Source organism: Vicugna pacos, chromosome 15 (genome assembly GCF_048564905.1).
Source record: "Vicugna pacos chromosome 15, VicPac4, whole genome shotgun sequence".
Lineage (NCBI taxonomy): Eukaryota > Metazoa > Chordata > Mammalia > Artiodactyla > Camelidae > Vicugna > Vicugna pacos.
Genome location: NC_133001.1, coordinates 18,398,593 through 18,423,604, shown reverse-complemented (window position 1 = coordinate 18,423,604; position 25,012 = coordinate 18,398,593). Strand labels below are relative to the sequence as shown.

Sequence of the window (25,012 nt, the reverse complement as noted above, 5' to 3'; positions counted from 1 at the left end):
ATTTTAAACTTTCCTGGTGTTTTCTATGCAATAAGAACAGGGAAAGGAGGGGCCCCAGGAGGGGAATTCTGGTCCTTTTTGCAAAGTGTTCTCAACTGGTTGTCCATTTTGAATGCAGCCTGCCTGCATACAAAGAGCTCACCACCATCTTTCGCATTGAAAGACAATTGATGGTTGGTCCAAATGTAGAAAATAAGGGTCACAGCAATTTCCATAAGAGCCAGAGTTAATGGGATTCTGGCCACTCCTGATGCTGCATGAAAACACTAAGTTTTGTGCAAAAATCAGTTTAAAGTACACACCTATATTACCAGGAAAAGAGTGCCCTGATCTCTTTGGGGAGCCTAGAAATCTAGGATGGCTAACTCATTTTTAGTGGATAGAGGCTTCAAGCTTCTCATTGTCATTCACTTAAAAGGTTTGTTTTGAAGCTCACATTATTTCTCCTGGGTACGGAGTGAGAGTGAGGAGACTGGAAGAAGAAAATTGTTTCTTAGGAAATACTATGTTGTAAATAAATTATTTTGGAAAAACTATTTAATTAATTTTTTTTGATGAAAAGCAACTCTAGTTTCAATGCTTGGAGATATTTGGGGATTCCTGCTTCATGTACATATAAAAAGAACTCATGAAACTCTTTTGCTTGTTGGTTTATTTTTCTTTAGATTCCTTTTTTGATTGGGTGTACATGAGCCAGTATTTGCTGTGCATTCATCAAATGTTGATGAATGGTGTATTAATTAGGATTACGTTCAGCTGCTAGTAACAGAAAAACATGGTAGTGGCTTCAGGGGGAAAATACATGCTTATTTCTCTTTGACACGAGATTCTAGAGAAATCTAGAAGAAATCTAGGGCTTTCCAAGAGTTCTTTTCTTCCCTGGTCCTTCCAGCTCCCCACTTCATCAGCCCTAGACTAGAGTACTCAACTTCGTGTTCTCCTGTGGCGTTGGCAATGCAGGCAGCAAGATGGGGATGAAGAATAGAACAAAGGAGAGATACTCTCGCTGTCTGTCTCTCTCTCTCTGTCTCTTTCTCTCTCAACATGATTCTTTAAGATGGCAGAGGGATATTTCCACTACATTCCAATTACTGAACTTAATCAGTTGGCCACCTGTTACTGCTGAGACACTGTGAAATGTAATCTTAATTCTGTGGAGTCTTGGCTGAATATTCTACCACTATGGAAAAATGGGAGAACAGATATTGGGATGCAGCTGGCATTCTCTTTCACAAACCATTTCCCTTAGAGACACATAAACATAGCTGAGGGGGTGTAGGGAAGTACCACTGCTTATTTCTTCAGAGGATACTTAGGAAAACATGGTAGAACTGCCAAACATACATGTAACTGGCTACCTGAAATGCAAAATAAGTAACCATTCTGTTTGTTCTGTGACAGTATAAAATTGTGAATATCATCAAGAGGGAAGATACTAAGCTAAAGAAAGCTGTAAGCTCTTTAATATAATTCAACCAATGAGTTTTATTGTACCAGATTGATGTTCTGCACTTCTCCCCTAAATGTGTTTGTTTATATCATGATTTTCCATGATTATGTAGCTTTAGGCACAAATGTTGTATTTTCTTTCAGTAGTTCCACATTTTGGCCATGGTAATTTGTGGTTTTATTTAGGTTACCTGTAATTATTTGAAAATAATACCAGCATTTTTTTTCTTTCTTTCTTCCTTGTAATACCTCAGTGCCTATGTCTCTTCCTCAGTCTTCATCCACACCTTTTGATCTAGTCTCTTTCACCACTAATTCAGAAACCCTTGTACGATGTTAGATAAACTGGATAAAGTTCATCAGTGGTATCCCCTAGTCAGGAGAAACAGCCAAAACAGCAGTAGGATGGCCAGAACCATGGACAGCAGCACACATGTTTTATTCCCACCCTAATCACACATTCCTGCAATGCTTTGATTGTGTCTATAAATGTTGCTCTAACCCTGAAGTCATAGAGACTCAAGAGAGGGAATCTAGAAGGGGAGAACACTCGGGAAAAGTCAGATGTGGCCTACATAGCTCTGTACCCACTCCTCCTGCCGCTCACACACTTCAACCAACCAGAGTTAGTGTCTCTTTTGAACTCTCTCAACCCTTAACTAATTTCTAACATCTACCTCTATTACTGTGAAAAGTATAGACCATGGAGAGTATAATAAACTTAAGATGGTATCTCATAATCTGTCCAGACTAAATTTCTTCAACATCTTAATGGTTTTTAGCTTTGTTTGCAATTCAAGTGGATGAATGAAGCATAATTCAAATTATTTGACATAGTGCCAGGATTAAGAAGAATGACTGGATTCCTGAGTCACTGGGTTCTGTTTGATGTCGCTCACCTAAGATGCAACTTTTCCTAGTGATTCTGACTCATTTCTTCTTCTTCTCACTCATTCTTTATGTAGTGACACTAGAGTTCAAGTCCTTTGTTTCATAGATAATTTAAAACCCAGAAAAATCATGTCGTGAGTTAAAAGTCACATGGGAGATTAGTGACAGTTTTAGACATGAATCCCGGGTTTTTTGACCCCAGAGCCAACACTGCTCCACTCTCATAATCTAATCTACTCTAACACATCACTTCCTTGGGACATGAACATTAATCAGATATAAGGTGGCTATAAAACACAGTTTATGATCACCCTGAAAAATAACTAGTTCAACTACCTCTCAGATAGACTTTGCAAACACATGACAGCTTTAATTCTATTATTTCTTAGTCTTCCATTTTATAATACTCCTCTGAAAGTAAAACTCTTTAGTATCACCTTGTCTCAACTCCGAAGGAGCAGCTTATTTCATCTGCTTGGGCTTAGCAGCTGGACCCTGATGAATCAGGGACCAAATGTGTCCATGGGACTGGGAGCTCTCATTCAGATGTCATGAGTCAGAGCCCTGTGTGTAAGAGTCCCCTCCCTGGGCTCTCTCACTGGATGTTTTCCTTGGCTAATGGTGATCTGTAGCAGTGTGTGACTGCAGCAATGTCCTCACCTCTACTCTAAGACTGACCTAATGGAGTCTTCTTGTGAATTTTCCAATTTGGAAAATTCCCAGATGGAGAACTGACAAGACTGGAGTAGGCATGACTTTAGAGATGAAATTCAAGAGCATTGAAAACATAGTGCAGCCCTCATATTCTATTTTTTTTAATTCAATGCAGTGCCCTGGGCATATGGTTTGTTTTCCTATTTGAGCCTCATTTTTGTTGTTTTTCTCCTCTCTCACTGAGGGCCATATCTAACCACATACACCAGAGTTCATAAGAATGCTGAGTTGTCATGTAAGAGTTTTACCTCACACTGGGGAGATATTAGTTGATAAGATCCACCTTGTTCAGATTTATTGCTTTAGCATATTTCATGCTAAAAATATTTTTTCTACCATCTGCTAAGATTAGCACTCCAGTGGTATAATAAATTTACTCACCCTGTTTCTGTGATGTAGTTTGGAACCAAGTTTATACTTTATTCGGCCTAATTGAAAATAGGATAAGATAAATGATGCACTTTGAATTTCTCTCTCAGACATACCATTGTTCATTACTTCAACAGAAGATGAGCACATCTGATTGTAATTTTAGTGGTTCAGTAGAACAAAAGTTCCCATGGCAAAAATACAGCATTAGCTATTGTCATCATCCAGTGGAGTCTTGTAAAAAATATGCAATGTTGTTTTGTCCTCAAATGAAATATTGTTTTTCATTTAAATACAAAACTGGTGGCCATCTTTCCAAACCATGTTATGAAAAGAAATATATTTCGGTGGAGATAAGGGACTTGGTATTCATTTACATCTGAGGCTCAAACTTAATGCCAAATTTAGAATTTGATATATTCTTGGCTTAGTAGGACATTTGGATTTCCTTCTCTTATTCAGTCTTCTGCTTGGGCTTAAGTTGTTTTGACCATTTTGAAAGAGAAGAAGAGTACGTCAGGTGTTTGTTACACGTTAGATTGTTTTGGACCCCTACATTGCTTGTGTAGTTTTCTCCAGCTTTGATCCTGGACTTGACCATGAGACTTGCTTTGGCCAAGAGGACATCAGTAAATGAGATGCAAGCAGAGGTTTTAAAAGTGCTTTCAGATTGGAACTTGGAATGCAGTTGCAGTGATAAGAAGCAGTGGCTGACTTGCTGGAGACAGGTGGTCCAACTGACAGACAGCACCGACATCCAGACAAGTGACTGAGGCCACCTTAGATCACCCAGCCCTTGTTGAGCTACATGACTGATCCCTGGTAAGACCAGCAGAAAAACTGTCTAGGTGAGTTTAGTCTGAATTGTTGATCCACAGAATCATAAGGAAATAAAATTGTTTTTACTTTTTAAAAAAAATTTGGCTTAATTTAAAATTTTTTCTAAAATTGTGGTAAAACAAACATAAAATTGCATTTAATTTTAATCCAAAACTTTATAAGGTGGTTTTTTATGCATAACTAAATAACTGATAGAGTGCATGAAACATGAATCCTCCTTTACTGCCAATAAACACAGAACTTTGTGATTAGGATCAAGAATGATGGATAGACTGGAACCTAGATTAAGCTGAAGTGATGGCTGGATGGAACTTGCTAAGAAGACTAAGAGAAATGTACTGGAAGATCTGGATAAGAAAAAAGTGGGAATCGTATTATTTATTACTATTATAAGCATTACGTGCCTCAGTTCCTCATCTGTAAAATGGGTATAGTAAGAGCACCTGTATGAAGAGGACTAAATAATCCATATAAAGTACTCAAAGAGGGGTTGGTACAGAGTAAGCATGTAACATATATAAACTTATCGTCCTTTGTACATAAAATATTAACATGTGATTGGCTAAGTTGAAGAAAAGTTTCCCTGCAGCCATAGCATTAGTGACTCATGAAGTCAAGACAGTAAACCAAGGTGGTTAGATTTTGGGATTCTAGATTAGTTCACAAGGGATGAACTTGTCAAGGCCCAGCAGCAGGGAGCTGTCTGCAGTTTGGTCACTGGGCCTTCCCCAAATGTCTCTATAGGAAAGTTAGTTTTAAATCAAGTTAACTGTGTAGCTCACATGAGGTTTTCAAAAGAAACTATTTAGTCCCAAATTATCAATTCAACCTATCTAATTTCCTTCCTACCTCAGGAAAGAAAAATTACACATAATGTAACAGAAATACCTCTGGACGGTCATATTTCTTTTCATGCCTGACCACTTCCCCAGTGCAGAAAGAATTATCAGATGACTAATATGATGTTGCATAAAATTTTTGAAAATATATAAAATGTAGGTATTTAATATATTTTCTTCTTAATATTGACAGTCTAGTGACAAAGAGATGGCAGAAGTCTATGTTGGAGCATAAGTCTCTGAGCATAGGCTTGTTCAGTGTGTGAAGGAGGCTTCCTCCACATTTTACCAGGACTGATGTATGTATTTGCCAGAAGGTGTAATTTGTGTACTGTGGTCTGAGTGTGAATCATGGATAAGCAGCACATGTGTAAGGGAGGGAACGTGTTGCCAGGATTCTTCAGCCAGAGCCTTGCGGCTCTATTGAAATGTCACAGTACTTAGTGAGTCTCTCCTCCCTCCCTCCCTCCCTCCCTGCCTTCCTTCTGTCTTTTCTCCCTTTTTTCCTTTCTTCCTTCCTTCCTTCCTTCTTTCCATCCTTCCTTCCCTCTTTTCTTCCTTCTTTCTTCCTTTCTTGCATGTATGCTTGACTGAGAGAGAAGAGGAGTTTATGTTTATTAGAACTGTTACCTGCTGCACTGTTTCTGACCTTCTCAGTTATTAGAAAGTGAAAACAACATCTTTAACCTTTCTATGCCTCTTCTTCATTATCTCTACAATTTGAGAAACCTTCCTAGGAGTGAGGTAGAAGGCCAAAAGCTGTTATTTGTTTGTAAAGCTGTATATCATGGTAGTCAAGAGACTAGTCTTGGAGTCAGAAAAACTGGGTTTAAATCCACACACACACTTTCTAGGAGTCTGACATTGGGCAGAATAATTTGTCTCTTTAAGGCTCAGCCCCCCACCTACTAAAGTTAATAATTCCTACCTCAAAGAGTGGTTGAGATGATTAAATAATTTTTGTATATGCAATGCAAAATGGTACACAAATAGTGCTTAATAATGATGAGGATGCTGTTTATCATTTCATTTAATAGAATATCCTGGGCTATGTCATGAAAATGTGTGCCCCTACCCCCTCTGCCCATCCACCCTACACCATTTATGACCACTGGTGTAACACAGCTGCTCAGGGAAGGGGTTGAAGACCTTGTCCACACATCAGTGCAGACCTTGCTGATGGCTCATCTCAAACTTGTAGCCACTGTTGCTGTCACTCTCATATCCTGATCTCTCCCACCAATCAGCCACATCTGCATTCTCAACCTGTAGTTGATTTAAAATGAAGAGCAGCAGAAGGAATGTTTAGAATCATCATGACATGTTATAGAGAAAACCCTAGAGACATTTAGTCCTACCTGCTCATGTTTCAAACTTGTGCTGTCCAATATGGTAGCCACTAGCCACAAGTGGCTATTGAGCACTTGGAATATGGCTAATTTGAATTGAAATGTGCCACAGGTATGAAATATACACTGGATTTTGAAGATCTAGTACAAAAATAAATGTGAAATTGTGCATTAACAATTTTGTATTGATTACATGTTGAACTGGTTCTATTTTAGATATATTAAGTAAGATCACAAAATTAACTTGCCTTTTTAAACCTATGTTTTAATGTGGCTACTAGAAAATTTAAAATTACATATGGGTTCACATTTGTGGCCCACATTATGTTTGTATTGGGCAGCGCTGTTTCAAACAAAGCAAATTAGGCGTAGAGATGTGAAGTGACTTGCCCAGGATAGCTCAGCTTTCATCAGCAGAACACAGATGTGATTCCAGATTGCAGGCTTACAGTGATTTCTCTCTCAACACACAACCTTCTTTGGCAAAGATTTTTTTTCAGACTGTAAAATTTGGTCCCTGGTGGTGTCTGGGTCCCTGAAAACTGAGGTTTCTTAGAAAATACTGTCAGCATCTCCTCTGTGACTGGCTGTAGTTTTTTTTTTTTCTTTTCTTTTTCTCCCCCGCCCCCCCCCCCTTTTTTTCCTGTTATTGTACTGCCTGGGAGACTGTGCTGTGTTATCCATTTCTTGCGCTGGTTACAGAAATTGGTATTGTATCTAAAACAATTGCTGTTATTAACAGGTTAAGCTGCTGGGATGTTAAAATAAAGGCTGCCCAGCTTTAGTGCATTTTGTTGTAATCATCTCCCAGATGCCTTGTCGGAAATCAATTCAAGTTCAAAACTGGCTGGAATTGGGAGGTCAAGGCTTTGGCAGACTAAATATTTTATCTTCTGCTCATGTCTGGAGCTTTTAAAGACATGGACTCGGGGCTCTTTTCTCATACCCCATCTGGACAAAGATGATTGGCTTTGCCATTTTGCCCAGGTTAGGACAAGGTTAAAATCAATTATAATCAATTATTAAGAGTCTTCTGTGACCGCATTGCTTAAAAGGGGATTTTAAGTTTCTCAGTTCTGAAACATGCATATCTTAGTTGCTGCTGGAGATGCTGTTATTCTGGAATGTCAAATATAGATGTTATCAGCATCAGAAGTAAATACGCAGAATTTCTACTTCCTATTGCCTTGATACCCATGTTTCAGGACAATGAGAAAAACCTAAAAAGGCTGAGATAATCATCATTGCTATACCTAGTTGAAAAATCTTGTTACTTTCTTGTATGTGTTAGACAACTAGAGCTATTTATAATTTGGTCACATTGTCAAGTTATTTCCTAGAAATTGATAGAAAGGCTCTCTGCGGATCTCACATGATCCTTTGCAGTATAAATACACAGGTAGGTGCTCAATCTAAGGTAGACTGAAAGAATCATAGATTTCTAATTCCATAGTAATTTTTTTAAAATATATTTTTATTCCATAGTAATTTTGAGACAAGCTAGATCTAGCCCTACATTTTATGATAAGGAAACTGAGGTGCAGATAATTTAAATGATGTCCCCAGTTCTTACAGCTATGCAAAGAAAGGAGTGTATCCCCTAGTTCCTAAATGCATGTGTGGTCCCTAGACATCCAAATGAATCTTTTCCTTTTGCACAGTATTTCCATCTACTAAAATTTTTCTTTGCAATGATTTGAGAAAAAAACGTATTCATACAAAATGAATATCATTCTGAACTTTGGACCAAGACATGAACTCAATAAACAGAATATAATTTTAAAGTGTTCTCAAAAGGTCACTTAGCTTTATCCTCCATCTCATTTTCCATGAATGGAAATCCCTTTTATTTTCAGGTTTCATCCAGACCCAGTAGCTGAGGGTTCAAAATGCTGCCAGAAAAATATTCTATTTTATTTAGAGTCGATTTAAAGAGAGAACTCTAGAAAGCATGCCAGAATTTCTCCAAAGACACGTCCAGTATCAGCTGTTGACTGGAGAGCATGGACAACGTGCTGAGTTAGTTTAGAATGAGCCCATCATTAGCAATCGCTACCACATATTTTCATAGCAAGCCCCTCATCCTTGTAATTTGCTTTTAAAAAAAGAAAACTTCAGTATTCCGAATTTGAGAGAAGGGAACCCATGAAATTTGGGATGGGGGGCATACCTTTAAATTTTATACTTACTCATCTTGCCATCAGCGAAATGATGACCCTAGAGTGTATACTCACTGTCCCCAAGCTCCTGTAGGCAGTAGAACCAAGGTATGATACATGTAAAGCTTTTACAAAATTAAAATTATAGGGACACAGGCATAATGATTGTGTAGAAATCAGTGGACCACAATGTAGTATTGGATAAGATTAGAGCTTGGGCCCAGGCAGACCTGGTTTTGTTCCTGGTTCCACCATTGTCAACTGTTTGGCCATAGACATGCCATCTACCTTGTGTAACTTCACATTTTTCATGTGGAAGATGGGGTTCTAATTACATTTACCTCAGGGAGTGTTTGAAGATTAAATGAGAAAATATCTGTCAAGTATGTATCACAAAACTTGATGTAAAGCAAACTTTCAATAAATCTGAACTAGAAATAATGATAACAAGTAGTAGTTATTATCACTCATATCGGTATCAGCAACAGCCACCAAGTAGTAATATATAGAGTCTCTGTTTCTAACATTGCATGATTTTCTTTTGGATCTCTGTGTACACATATGGGATGAAATTGCTTCAATGTCTGTTCAGATCAAAAGTTCAGGATGAATTTTTCACCTTGGTTTATTTCACAGCAACATAATTCATACGGCTGAACCTTACAAACCTTTCTTTGTGTTGAAAGACAACATTGCTCGTTTGGATCATTGGTTCATTCTAAGAAGAGTTGATTCACTGCGTATGTAGGAACAACTTGATTCTGATATTCCAAGGGCTAATTCATTGGAGTTTTTGCTTTTTCTTTCTGCATTCAAATTTTGTAGCCCATTATATTAGAACAAGCTCTCAAAACCTCTGAAACTTAGTGGGCAGCACAATGCAGTGGTTACAGGATATGTAAGGGCCATGGAGTAAGATAGACTAGAAATGTTATCACTTACTGACCACTTATGAGGCAAGTCAGTTTGCCTCCCTGAGCATCTGGTTTCTTATATATAAAATGGAGAGAATCATACTTTCTGTTATCTTGAGTGTTAAAATTAAAGTAATAGAAGTAAAAATATTCTTTAGCGCAGTGTTTGATATGTGACAAGTGATTCCTAAGTGGCAACTACTATTTTATTTTGTGTCTTCATATAGCTCATAAACTCTGGTATTTATTTCAGGGCAGTGAATAAACATTTGAAGTATATCCACTCATTGTGTCAGTCCACAGATATTGATTGGTGACTGATCTGTGCCAGACACTGTGCTAGACCAGGAGGGGTGCGGATGGTGAGCAACACAGACAAAGAATGAATGGTGGGTTATATGGAGTACAGTCTATGCAAATACCAAATTACTGTGTTGTACACCAGAAACTAATATAACATTGTAAGTCAACTGTACTTTAATAAAAACAAAAAGAAGAAAAAAGAATGAATGGTGGGCATTGGGAGGTGGCGACAGAGAACAAGTAAACAAGTGGTTTCAGTAAATTACATCATAGATTCATGGCCCATCAGTTCTCTTCGGGTTTGGTAGCTGATTTGGCCGGTCTCACCACAGCTATCAGCTCAGAAGACTGAACTTTGGGACCCGTGGGTGTACACGAGCTTTGCTTTGAAGTTGTGCAGTCCTTTGCCCTATGTTTACATAGCTCCTCCATCCAAACACCTCAGGCACTTAAAACTGGCTCAGGAACCAAGTGTGTAACTTCCCAGCTGGTAAGAGAAACCGAAAATGTCCTCTACCTGCGAGAGTGTTGACATAGCAACAAAGAAAGAAGCTCCAGAAAACTCCTCTCCATTTCCAAAGGTGCCCTGTGATGTCCTGTCCTTTATTTTCTTGGCTGGAATATAGTTTCTGCCTAATTGGTTTTGCATCTGATAAGATGAACATTGAGCGTTTGCCGTGTGTTTGTCATCTGCTGCCAGTTACAAGCCCCCCATCACTAGCAGGGCCTGCCGTCCACACTTTCAGCACCAGCCTTCTGTACTCTGTTTGGATCCACGCGCTTAGTACCAATGTGAAAGGAGAGGAAGGCGTGATGGAGGATGAATAACCCTATTGAGTTTTCTTGGAGCAGAAAGTGATTTGAAGGAATGAGTACTCCAGAAGACCCCTATTTCCTTTACCTTTGTGAAAAGAACACCCTATGTTTTAAATAATGATTCATGTGATATGCACCATATCCAAAGAGTAAATGCAGAGATGAAAGCTTCTATTTATTCTGTACAGTGAAAATAGAAATCTGGAAACAGCATCTGCTTCTCATTTAAATGTATTTTTTCTAATTATTTAGATGTATAGAGGCATCAAGCCAGGTTTCAATCAACAACAAAAGTCTTGTGTGATCTAAACAAAACTTCACTCTTGGAGCCCCTGGTCATAACACTGAAAATGGTTTAAAGACCTCAACCTAGCTTTTAATGCAGAGGAGTTTCTAAGCCAGAGTCAAGAGCAGTATTATTTTTGGTTTTGGTTTTTGAATCAGGTCTGAATGTATAGAGGAATATTGGTAGAACGATCTTTCTTGATCCCTAAAAGTGTCAGGTAATTTAACCTTGGTTCCAAGTCACCTTACCTTTTGAAGAATAAACCTTGGAATCATGACTTCTGTCTCTTATTTTTAGGGGGGAAGAATAAAGACCCTTTGATGTCTTTGAATGATTTAATTATATGGGTTAGTTACTAGAAGTACAGGCAAGGATGCAGTGCCTCAAATATGGACAGATACAGTTGTGGCTCTCTCAGTTCCATGACTCACAAACGGAAGAGTCTACGGTAAAGTAACTTTGGATTTTCTGAAATTCTGTAGCTATTCACAGTTATACACAGATGAATAGATTGATCATAACTTAGGAGAGATTGGAATTAGACATTTTGAGGAAAAGGGCCCTTACAGCCACTAAGTTCCCTCAACAGTGAATGTGGATATGGGAGCCTCATCGATGTGGCCTCTCTGTAGCTGCTGGGCGCAGTCCCGCCGTGTAGATCATCCCACAGCCAAAATGAAGATGGAAGCAGCTGGCTGGATGCAGAAAAAGAGGGCTGACCCTGATTGTTTTTGAAGTGGTGTTTGCAAGGCAATGTCAGAAAATGAAGCCATCCTTAATTCTGTTAACCCCTTCCCTCCATGAGGACAAGGCTGCTAGGTGATCCTCTGCACAGCTCTGACCCAGACGGACTTTTAAGAGGAGTTAATCACCTGTCTCCTAATTACTCCTGAAACTGTGGGTAACAAGTCAAATCCATTTTACCTGCCTTCACTAATCAAGGTTCTTTTAAGGCTTGTATGTCCTCTAAGTAGCACGTAGCCTAAACAATAAGATGTTTGCCCAAGTTGTTCTCTAGGAACTTGGGGACAGCTATATCTAGTTCTAGCTAAGCTGGCTAAGACTGGAGAGGACCTCCAACCCTCCAACTGGGCATGTGCGAGTAAGTGTCCATTCTGTGATCTTTCAAAAATGCCGCCTCCAGGTTGTGCCAAGTGCCTCCGGTTTTGAACAAGTGCCTCCAGTGGTTTAGTTACGTCTGTGCAGAATAAGCATCACAGATTATGGTACCTTTTCCCAGTCACCTTTCCCCAGTCACCTTTCCCCACGCTCCCCATGCCTCAGACCGCACTGCTGCTTTATTCTTTCTCCCATAAATACCCTGAGCCCCTTGACTTTGGGGAGTCTGAGACTCATTCCCCTCTCTCCTTGCTTAGCTGCCTTGAAAATAAACCCTTTCTTTGCTGTAAAAACCTCAGTGTCTCAGCATTTTGGCTTGCTGAGCATTGGGAAAAATGAACCTGGTTCTGTAACACTCCCCAAGCCAAATTCCAGCTGAGTAGAACTTGAGGTTGTAAAGATGTTGATTTTGAGGAAATTGTATTTTTTATTGCTTTTCAGATAATTTTCAGTATGTTATATGGATGTAAGTTGAAAATTCTTTTTAAAAAATCTTCTCTCTGCCTGTATCTGGCTTGCCTACCATATCTATTTACCTATTTCAGTCTAGTCTTACTTGCTCTCCGATCTACTGGACTCCTGACCCCCTCTGATATATGAAAATTGAATTTAGGGCTAGAGTTTGTATTTTTAAATTTTTTTTAATGGTTTATAACATGCCTAATTTCAAGAAGGATTTGAGGCAGCAAGAGTAAATGGCACTGGGAGTTACACTGATATTTTCACCCTGCATTTGGCCCATCTTCTTTTAGACTGCATACATTTCCATAACTCTGAGCAAGGATCGTGTTTGGGTGACCTTTTGTCCAGGGTAGAGTTCACAGAATTGCAGGAGGTGGAAAATGAATTCCTCAGTATTTACAGAATCACTAGAGACACAACTGAATGAATTAAATATTTGGCCCAGTCTTGGTAATGGTTCCACTAATTATATGGTTTTGTACTGAGAAGTATGTTGCCTGTTCTGGGCAGGAGGGAAGGACGGGGCTGAGAGGATTTAAAGTGCCTTTTACATTGCTGTGTGACTTTGGGCAAATCACTGGCCACTCTGAGCTGTAAATTCTACATCTGTTAAATGGGGCTAATAAACCAAAAGCATCCTTAATATAGGGTCATTGTGAGAATCAAATGAGATAGTGTACATGCAGGAGCTTAGTAAACAATAAATCATTATATATTATGCAGTCAGTGTGGGTGAATGCTTTAGTTACTTCAGTCTCAGCTTGATGTGTGATGAGAGAGACCAGGCCCTAGCTCTCGGGGATGCTCTGTGGAAAGTGCCTCATTGTGTTTGGGCTTTATTTATTGAATGCATTTGAATGAGGGATCATTCTAAGAGCAGAGAGTCATTCAATTTGATTTCACAATGGGGTGATGGGTGAGGCTGGAAACTGCATTCTCAAATGCATTATCCAGAACACAGGAAACAAAACCACTTTTTAAAAGTGACTCATCTTTAATATCTCATAGCAGTTTTGAAATACTTCATTCATTCATTTTTATAGCAAACTCTTAATTGAGAATGTCATAAACCGCTTTGCAGAGAAAGGCAATCATGACCTGGAAAATTAAGTGGAGTAATTTACAAATAGGCTTTTGTCTTGCTGGAGGTTTTAGCTTATACAATTTGCCTTTAGGTTATCTTAGCAACACACACTCCCTGTACCCCACCCCATTGGCAGTATGGATTTTGGGTGCCCGATACATGCTGAAGATGAAAAACAGTCTCCCCTATGTTGCTTCCTCCTGGTCTGCATTACAAAGTCTTTCTGAGCCTTTTATTCTCAAAAACAAACACTAATCATTTTCACCATTCTTCAAGATCCTTCCTCTTCTCACCTCATCTATCTGTTGACTGTCCAATTTTCTTTCTCCGTGGGCCATGCAAATATTCTGTGAATGAATGGACTTTGGGCCCACGTCCAGCCCTTCTCCATGAAACTACCCTTGACCCAGGTCCAGACTGAGCTCCTTCTCTTGATTTCTTTCAACTTGGAGTCTCCACAATTTAGCACTATAGAAAATACATTATTTTCCCCTTGTTTTTAAAAATATCTTATTCCTCTTCCTCCTCACCCCAACCATATTACAAGTTATGTGAAGAGTGCAGACTTCTAAGTTGGACAATTGGATGAAACCCCTAGTTCTGCTGTTTCTAGATGTGGCACCTGGGGCACCTGGGGATGATAATAATAATTCCTTCATAGGGTGGTTGAAAAGGGAAAGAGACAACAGCTTATATGAAGCATAAAGCATATAATATGAGCTCGTTAAATTCATATTCAAAGATCAATTCATTGACTCTTTTCTAGCCAAAGCTTTCTCTTTGAGAGGAGGAGGAAGAGAAGAAACTCTTTTTTTTTTTTTTTTTAAATAACCAAGGAGGCATTTCTGGAACTATCCCCTCCAAACTTATGACTCCTTAAACTATTCAGGATCCTGTAAACTTTCACTTAATTTCAGTCTTGCAATGCTCATTTCTTTCATCTCATTCCTTTTTATAGACATTAACTGAGCTCCTATTATGTGCCAGGTATTGTGCTTGACATTATTTTAAAAATGTCTTTTAAATACAAAACCACTATCTGTAGACTTCTGAAATACTTTTTTAAGCCGTCAATTCATACAGTCCTCCTCCCTCCCTTTCTCGTATACATATTCCATCTTAAAACTTAGGCTTAGGCAGAGGGAAGAAAGTATCAATGGAAAGAACCCAGTGGATTATAGCTTTCTAGGTCACTTTCAACAAGCAAAACACCTAGGATACTCTGTGCAAGGTACAAGCCACACCTCTCATTTCCTCCTGTGGTTCATCCTACTGATTTTTATACAGTCACCATGTCTTACTTTATATCATTTGCTCTCCTTTGCCTTAATTTTTATTAAGTATGGATCCACCATTTTAACTCATAATTTCCAGTATTCTGCATTTTATTTTTCCACATACAATCCATTTGGTCATAAAACAATTGATTCAAAAGCCGTGTTTAGTGAGCCAAACAGTATTAACAGTTCACTGCCTGATAACCTGTCTTTTTAAAGGACAGAGTATTCATACAGTTTTCTAACTAGGATAAAGCAGCTTATTTAGACTTAAAAGAAAAGACAAAATGACAACATCAATGATACAAAAAAGCTCAATAATTGTTTATCTCTTTCCGCTTGTGTAACAAGTCACCAACAGATTATTACTGAACTTGGTAGTTTCAAAGAACTTTCAAGTTTAGAGAAACTGTCTAGTCACCTGTTCCTTAAAGTGTGGTCCACGGGCCAGCAGTGACAGCATAACGTGGGAGCTCGTGAAGAATACGAGATTCACGCCCACTCCTGACCACTGAATCAGAATCGGTATTTTTAACAGAATCCTCGAATGATTTGCATAAGCCCCTGAGGGTTTTTGAACTCTAATTTACCTTTTATTTATTTTATTTATTTTTTACATTTTTATTGAGTAATAGTTATTTTACAATGTTGTATCAAATTCTAGTGTACAACACAATTTTTCAGTCATACATGAAGATGTATATATCCGTTGTCACATTTTTTTTTTCTCTATGAGCTATGACAAGATCTTGTATATTTTCCCCTGTGCTATACAGTATAATCTTGTTTATCTATTCTACATTTTCAACTCCCACTCTGTCCCTTCCCACCCCCTGCCCCCTTGGCAACCACAAGTTTGTATTCTATGTCTATGAGTCTGTTTCTGTTTTGTATTTATGTTTTGTTTGTTTGTTTTTAGATTCCTCATATCAGCGATCTCATATGGTATTTTTCTTTCTTTTTCTGGCTTACTTCACTTAGAATGACATTCTCCAGGAACATCCATGTTGCTGCAAATGGCATTATGTTGTCAGTTTTTGTGGCTGAATAGTATTCCATCGTACAAATATACCACACCTTCTTTATTCAGTCATCTGTTGATGGACATCTAGGCTGCTTCCATGTCTTGGCTATTGAAATAGTGCTGCTGTGAACATTGGGGTGCAGGTGTCATTTTGAAGTAGGGTTCCTTCTGGATATATGCCCAGGAGCAGGATTCCTGGGTCATATGGTAAGTCTGTTCCTAGTCTTTTGAGGACTCTCCATACTGTTTTCCACAGTGGCTTTCCTTCCTTCCCTCTCCCACTCTTAATGATTTAGATGTCTTCTTTAACAATTTTGTGTTTATTCTTTCTGTAATTCATGGCAGTTATCTCCTTCCTAGTTAGAGTTTCTCATTTTTGTAGCCTCCTGCTTCTTTTCTATTTAGAGTAGACCTGTCAATATTTCTTTTAGCATGGGTTTAGTGTTGCTAAACTCTTTTAGTTTTTGCTTGTTTGTGAAGTTCTTTATCTCTCCTTCTATTCTAAAGGATAGCCTTGCTGGATAGAGTATCCTAGGCTGCATCTTTTTTTTTCATTCAGGACTTTGAATGTATCTCGTCACTCCCTTCTGGCATGTAGTGTTTGTGTAGAGAAATCAGCTGAGAGCCTTATGGGGGTTCCCTTGTAATTCACTCTTTGTTTTTCTCTTGCTGCCTTTAGGATCATTTCTTTATCCTTGACTCTGGCCATCTTGATGATGATATGTCTTGGTGTGGGTCTGTTTGGGTTCTTTCTGTTTGGGAACCTCTGAGCCTCCTGTACTTGGATATCTGATTCCTTTTGGTTTGGGAAGTTTTCAGTCATGATTTCTTCAAATACCTGTTCAATCCCCTTTGTTCTTTCTTCCCCCTCTGGAACCCCTATTATGCATAGATTGGGATGCTTTATATTATCCCATAGGTCCCTTATATTGTTTTCATTGTTTTTTAATTTGTTTTTCTCTCAGCTGTTCTGATTGGGTGCTTTCTGTTGTCCTGTCTTCTAGGTCACTTACTCGTTCCTCTGCATTATCTAGCCTGCTTTGTACAGCCTTTAGGTCAACTTTTTATCTCAGCAAATGAGTTTACTAATTCTACTTGGTTCTTCTTTATAGCTTCTATTTCATTTTTGACATATTTTATATATAATATATATATATATATATATATATATATATTATATATAAACACTATTTCTTTTAGTTCCTTCAGTGCTTTGATCACTCCTTTTTTGAAATCTTGATCTAGTAGGCCATTGATGTCTATTTCCTTGATTGTGCTTTCAGGGGATTTCTCTTGATCTTTTAATTGGGAGTGGTTCCTCTGCTTCTTCATATTGCTTATATCTCTCTGGCACTGTGGATTAAGGAGTGTCAGTTATCTAGTTCTCCTGGAGACGGTGTGCTCTTAATGATTTTATTGGGAGGTCTTTATGTCTTTGCCCTGTTTCACGAACTCAGCTTGCTGTTTCCAGAGGCCCTCTGTTGGCGCCCTCGTCGGTGCTGCTCCCAGTGGCTGTTGGCTAGCAGATCGCGCCCCCTCCTAACACTGGGTCAGGAGCTGAGCTCTTACCCGGTGGGTGGGCGGGTCACTCCCCCTCCCAATGCCGCAGTCAGATGCTGCACTCTGGGGGAAGCAGGTGGGCGGATCCTGCTCCCTCCCAGCACCGTGGTCAGGTACTGCATTCCTGCCAGGAAATGGGGTGGCCACCCACCCTTTCCTGGTGCTGGTTGCTCTGCTGCTCTGTGCAGCTGCCCGCTCCACCTCGGGTCGACGCTCTGACAGCAGGCTCAAGGAAGACGGCGGAATGGCCCCACCCCTGCTCCATGCCAAATCTCAGCTCCTTGTTTGTCTTGACGGTGCAAGTTCTCTGAGGTGCCAGGGCAGAAAATCCTATCTGCCTCAGGCTGTAAACAAGTCTCAGTCCTGCCTAGGAGGTTGCAGAGCCCCCGGGTGCGGATTCAGGTCTCGGCCCTGCTCCCACCCAGGCGCTGCGCACAGGAGGAGATGGTGGCTGTGGCTGAGCCCCGCATCTCTTCTCACGAGAAGCGCCAGTAATGGCGGTCTGAGGAGATACAGGCTATGGCATCCCTCCCCCCAGGGCATACGAGCTGTGTTGCTTTGCTTTTTTTGCAATTTATGGGGGACTGAGGTTGTTCTGCTCCGTATCCCCTCCCAGCCACAGCGCACAGCCCCCTGCAGTCCCTAGGGACTGCCTCAGTGCAGCCACCCCAGTCCTCCGCCTGGCTCAGGTGGCCTGTCCCAGCCCCAGCTGCCAGCTCGCGTCTTGGGCTGGGTGTCACGGGGACCCTTTGTGCCTGTTTAACTCAGTTCTGTCGGTCAAGGGGTGCTCAGGGCAGATCTGAGCCTTGGAGGCTCCCCCTCCATCCTGCTGGCCCCTCTGTTGGAGAGGGGAGACCCAGCGAACGAGCACCAGTCCTCCTTTGCCGCTCCCTCCCTGCGGGATCAGTCTCCCATTGTTTTGCTTTTTCTTCTTTCTTTCTTCCTTTTCTCCTACCAGGTTTTTGGCGTCTTTGTCTTTTAAAGTGGGTGATGTTCTGTCGGAGTTCGGCAGGTGCTCTGGTTGGCTGAGTAGGTCCACAGATGTGATTCTTGGTGTGTTTGTGGGAGAGGGTGAGCTACAAGCGTCCTTCTACTCCACCATCTTGCTTCTCTCCCTAATTCACCTTTTTAAGAGATGAGAAAGTTCAAACTCAGAGCTAAGACTGGAGTCCCAGCGCCCTGACTCCAAGTTCACTGCTCTCTTCTGTACTCGGGGCTGCCTCAGTATCTCCCTGACTCTTAGGGTGTAAGTAAGTAGCTGTTGCCCACTCCAGATCCAGCCTCATCTTGCCTTACTTTTCTGGTTGATGTTCAGTGGTCTAGGAAAGTAGACTTCAAGGTTAGAGAATGAGTTTCCCTTTCACCCCCATTCCTCTTGTGGGGGAAGCCATGTGGCTTCTCATCTGTGTTACATAAAGCTCCTAAATAAGAACGAACCCTTACTGAGGCCAAGACCCTTTTTTTTTTGTCATTAACATTTGTCAGCGTCTATGATAGGAATTTTGCCATCTGACATCCTTCCCCAACTCACAGCTCACGATTGGGTAGTACATCTTCATGTATACAAGGAGGATCAGAAAGGCTGAGCCAAACCCTGTTAACAAAACAGTCCCCTAAAGAGCTATAATACTGCTCAGTGGTAATATCATCCCTCTGCATTTTATCTTGTACATGAAATCTGGGCTAATTATCATTTTCTCATACAGTACATTTTAGACCATTGTGTTTTTGTGTCCCTGCCTAGTTCATTAAGCAGGGTTTTACAGCTCCTCCAGTAACAGAATTGCTATTGACACTTTCATTAGACCCATAATTCAAATGCTTGTCTGCCTTCCAAATGGAAGCCTCTCAGTCCAGAACCACAATCTGGCCACCGACCGTATGTTGGCTTTTAGAACTGTCATAAGCTCATCATCACATTGAAGTTCTTGAAGGGTCAAAATCTGCTTCCTTGGTGAACTATCTCCATCCAACAGTCAACGTGTTCTCCAATAATAGTCAGCCAAGCTTCTCTGTCACTCCATGAAAACTCCTCCAGACAGTTCTCAGTATAGGGTGACTAAAACACAAATAATCATTGTCTGTATTTAAATATTAATTCCCTGCTTCGTTCATTCATTCTGTTATTTCCATTAAGAAATGACAGAACCATTTAAGACCAATATGCCCAGTATTATGGCAAATGGTATAATGATTTAAAGATGCATAAAATGGTCTCCGCCTTGGAGTATCTTATAGTCTAATAGATGTGTATGTAAGTCATTATACAGTTTGGTGGAATGTGAAAAATTTCACCACTAGGTTGCCAGCCATTGGAATGGCTGTACTTGCAGATAGCTGTGCTAACTAATGGCTGTTATCAACACTATTTTCTCACCAATGGGTCAAATGGAAATAGCTTCAACTGGCCTAAGTAAAACTGCATATATGTATGGAATGTATCACAGAATATAACTAAGGAATAGATGAAATGGGAGTCCCCAGAAATGATTCTGATAGAATTTAGAGAGAAAGTGAGGCTGGACCAGGGAAAACCATTGCCCTAGTTAGTGACTGTGAAAAATAGTCTTTGCCTTTTTAGTGTTATTTTATTTTTCTCTCTTACAATTTAAGAAAAGATTTAGTGCAAATATTTGATTGAATTAATAGTAAAGCTTTTTAGGAGTGCCTACTAGACAACAAAAATTTCTGCTTTTAATTTTCAAGGAAGCGACTATCTTGGACCTTGGGGCAGCTTCAGTGTGCAGTTGAGGTTTTCAATTGCTTTTAGCTATTTAATAGAACATGCAATTGTTGAACATATATTTCAATGTACAGTTAATTGTGTTTGATTTAAAAGTCTGCTAATTGGGTGATTTGCTTTCGCTTTCTGGCCAATCAGATAACAGGGAAAATAATTATTTGGGGATGGTTTTTACTCTCCTGGTATCTTTTACTTTAAGAAGAAAAGATGAGAGAGGAAAAATGGAAGACAAAGTATAGTCTTGTACCATTTCTTCACATCCTTTCTTGGTTTACTTAGCCTTACTGAGCACACATATCAGATTATCTACCTCATTTGGTTTCTTCCAACCAAATCCATAGCTGGATTCCTGAAACAGAAAGTTCCTCTGATAGAATGGACTCAGACCATTAAGCAGAAGAACGGTGCAAAGGTGGACCTTATTGGTGATGGGGGTAACATGGCTTCATTTTGCAGTAAAACTGCTGTGGTGTTGGAAAATGACTTCAGTATTTTTCTCAAGTATATTCCATTCTACTGCGTGTGCCTTCGTAAACATGTCCAATCATGTGATGGAGGTCAACGACAATGTAAGGTTTAGAAATTGTTGCTTGGAAATCACACTCACTTAAATACCTGAATCTGTCCATCAGCCGTGCAGTAGCTTATTCCAAGCCTGTGCAGAAGAGCGATTTGCAATCTCCTTGCTTTTCATTTCAAGTAGCATCACTCACTATAAGCCAGATATTCAGGCCTCTTCAGAAGCCTCCAGGGTGAAGGACAAGTAAGAAGAAGCTTATCGAATCTTTCACAACTGTGGCCGACTCTGTTGACTACATCAAACTTGTTACATCTTTTCTCTGGTATTTTATTTTAAAATCGCTCATTTTTCTTTTCATGAGACAAATAATAGGGATTTTGCCACATAATTTCACAATCCCAATGGCTCTTTTGTGGTTCTGTACATTTAATTGACCACTTTCCAGGTTGAAAGCTGGGTCAGCATGACTAGGGTGGGAGGAGAGGACATAATGTTGATTTTTGCAGATCTTTCCCCTTTGAGTTATCTTTGCTCATCTTCTATAAGCTCAGATTGCCTAATTAAATTGATTTTTTCCCCCTTTTTCACTCACAGGGACTTACCAATTTGGGCTCCTTCCAGAGCTGAAAACTGATTATAAATATGAAACAGATTTCACTACTGGACTTGAACTCCACATAAAAAGCAAGAAGATCTTCAAAATAATTGAAAAAGGTCCTCACCAAAGAATAGATACAATATGACTGGCAGGACATCAAGGAGTAAGAGGTAAATTTCTAATGAAAACATGTTTGCTCTGTGGTCAGGTATACAGAAGATGTGCTTCCAGGCTTTCTCAGTTAAGGGGCAGGGCAGGGAGGGCCATTTCTAATTCGAAAAACATATTGGGTGATCCAGTCTCTTTTTCCTCTGGGTCTGTCTGTCTAGCTATTAATTATAGTGATATTGCAGAGTGCTAGATTCTTTCTAAAGACATCATTTTGGGGGAGAGGTATGCTTAATAAAGGAAGCATCCTTCACAAAAACTCCCAGGAACATTTGCCAATTTCTTGTGCTTCAGAAATTGTGGAGTGCCAACTTGAAAACCTATATCCAGGATGACAAGGGATCAAATCAAGGGCAAAGGGCAATAAAGTTGTCAGTCCTTGTTTATCTTGATGTTGGGAAGGAAGAAAGGAAGGAAGGAAAGAAAAGAGGGGATGGAGGGAAGGAAGAAGGGAAGGAAGGAAGGGAGGGAGGCAGGGAGAGAGGGAGGGAGGGGAGGGGTGGGCCCTCCAGAATATACAAAGATCATCTGGGGTAGACATTTGCATTTTAGCTTTTCCCGGTGTGAAAAAGGAGGGAAGGGATACATATATATGAATGAAGTGTTCTCAGTCTTTTCTCCCATCTGAACTATCAAATGGTTTAGTGGCTTCATCTATTCTGTTCTGTCAGGAAGCATCTATGAGTTGCCAGATTCTGTTCTTAGGCTTTTTTTTTTTTTTTTTTTGAAACAGAATCTGAAGAATGGGGAAAGGATAGAAAGAAAAAAAGCCATGCTATTCTCATGAGAAAAGCAGTAAACTTGGAACATGGCTATGAAAGGCTTTCAGTCCCGCAAAGGAAAAGGGCAGAAGTGGGTGGGGTGGTATCTGAGGGGTGAATGTGAACAACTGTACTCAGCAAGGATGTAGCATGAGGATTTTAGGAGGTGGAAGGAGTGCCTTGGAGAGGGATGATGGGGTTTGAGCAGGAAGCATTCAAGCTCTCAGAGCGGGCTATTCAAGGTCAATGGCCAGTGGGGGCGGGTAGAGGGTGTTAGAAAATGAGATAAGACGGGAGGTGTTAATAGTAATTGCCATGGACTGTATTCTTAGATCTCTGTTTCTTCAATGAATGAGTAAAAAGTGGACTCCCTATTTTTAAATGAAACGTCACTTTGGGTCTGAACACATGGACACAGACGTTGATAACATTTTACCCGTAAAGCAGATATTCCACCAGGCACCTTGGCCATGAGGTTCCTTTTAAAATAAATCATAGTGTCTTCTCAGTGCCCACGTCTCAGCCCCAACCACTGGATTTCCAGTTCTCCTTATATGGACTAATTTGTAAAGAGCCGAGCTCTTTACAAGGGAAGCAGGTGTCCTGAGCTTTAACTCTGGAGAAAGCACTGACTAGTTGTATGATCCCAAGTCGCTCATCTAAGGTAGTGATGTGAACAAGTTACAGATGTGGGACTTTGGAGTCATATACAGATTTTGCACAAGTTACTTAATCTTTGTTAGGCATTTTTTCTCTTATCTATAAAGTTGGGACATTCAGAGGATCCCTTCATGGGGCTTTTTAACGAGATAATGCATATGCAGCTTCACAGTGATGAGTTCAATAAATAGTAGCCACCTTTGTTAGAGTTGCTGTTATGATTATTGGTGGTGGCGATGATACTAATCCAAGGCCCTCAGTTTCCTTACCTTTCACGTAGGATAAGATAACATTTTCTCTACATTCCCTTCCAGTTCTAAAAATGCCTTCTGTAATTCCTGAGTTTAGGAACACCAACCACATGAAAAGGGCAATGGTCAATGAGACAGCTCTTTTTGCTCTAAATCTCTTAGAAATATTTGGTTTCTTTCAAAATACCATACCCTGGAGAGGGCCCAAGATTTCATTTAACTTGTGCTTCTCCAGCTGCAGAATCTTGCTCAGAACTACTTGAACACTTACTGAGTAAGAAAAAAGAGTTTTTCTATTTCCATCTATGAACTAAACACTACTTGAACTATTTATGATTTACCCTTTATGTATGGAGACACTGGTTAGTTCTGCTTTTTCCTAGGAACACAAATACCCTAAAAAATATATTTTCTCTCCCCCTTTTTCTCTTCCTCCCTCTTTTAAGATATTAAAACCCCAGTTCTTCTGTGATATGAAACAGATCATCTCTTTTAGACTTTGGAGGGTTGTTTTTTTTTTCTTCCTTGACTTGCTTGGTAGCATCTTGCCCATAGAAATGTGATACTGATAGAGTTGTTGATTGGTCCTAGAATATATCACAGTGTCTAAATACATGAAATTAGAAAAAGAAAAAAAAAGATATCAACATTGTTCTGAAAGGAAGGTAGTTAAAATTCAGAAAGAGAGATTCTTTAATTAACTTAATAAAATTACTAATGGAAGCATTTTAACTGCTAAATTTAATTTACTTGTCAAGATATCAGGCTACAAAGAGGAGGGAAGAGTGGGAACTCTGCTTTCCATTATGATGTGCTCTATTATAGAATAAATTTGCTTAAAATGAAATATATCACCAAAAGCCATCAATGACATCTTAATTTGGAACAGCCAGTTGAAAAGTAATTAGACTATGAAGCAATCAGTTCTAGTAAATCAGTGTTTCCCTTTACATAAACATACTTTTTTTTTTTTTTTTGCTATTTATATACAGGAAAGACTTTCAGGTAGTAGCAGGCAAAGATGCTGATTCTTTTGGCTGTCGGTGTTTTTACTTTACATTACCAAGCTGTCAAAACAAAATGTTTTATGATGGGATTAAAAAATGTATAAGCATCTGATTTGATTTAGTGTTTATATTTATATGTTGAACTGAGGAGAGTTTGCTTATCACAGGGGTTTAAAAGATTTACATTTGTCTGCTTCTTACTTCCCAAATGCTTTCCAGATCCACAGGCAGCCCTGACACCTTACTTCAATGAATGAGGCTCAGTCAAAAATCAAACAAGAGCCCCGCTTCTCCCTGCAGGGTCCCACGTAAGTTATATAAATAAAGGTGGAGAATGTGGTTGCTAATGAGACTTGGAAGAGGATGGAGGTGGGAGTGGTTAAAATCATCCTTTTGTTCAGTGTTTGAACAGTTCGCCATTCGAAATTTCTCAAAATGTAACTGACCTTCCTAGAAGTGTGCTTGTTTGTTTGTAACTATACAAAGGTAAGAAGGTGGGAGTGGGAGTGGGTGAAACAAATAATTTATATTTCATCCAGTTTTGAAAAGTCTATATGGTTTAGCTAAGAGGTATCAAAATTCCAAGTATCAAACTACTTTATATTAGGAAACACTTTTATAAATGTATCTTTTCTGATCACCTTAGTATGTCTCTGAAGAAGGTATTTTCATCTCCAATTTACAGACATGGAAATGAAGGCCCAGAGAGGTTAAGTGACTTGAGGAGATCGCAGAGGTAGTTAACGGGAGAGCTGGGGCTGGAACGAGGGCTTCTGGGCTCCTGATACTTTTTCCACAGCATCTGCTTCTGATGTTGGAATCCCATCTGTTATATTCGGAGGGGAAGAG

At 39.7% G+C, this 25,012-nt stretch overlaps 1 long non-coding RNA gene across 1 annotated transcript in view; it reads left to right on the top strand.

Annotated features, from left to right (window-relative positions):
- The window catches only part of LOC140685866 (uncharacterized), a 266,721-nt gene extending 245,241 nt beyond the window's left edge, over positions 1-21,480 (top strand). Inside the window, exon 3 of the long non-coding RNA XR_012059303.1 lies at positions 21,313-21,480. This is a non-coding gene — a long non-coding RNA (uncharacterized lncRNA). The remainder of the gene's footprint in view (positions 1-21,312) is intronic.
- The last annotated feature ends 3,532 nt before the right edge of the window (positions 21,481-25,012 follow it).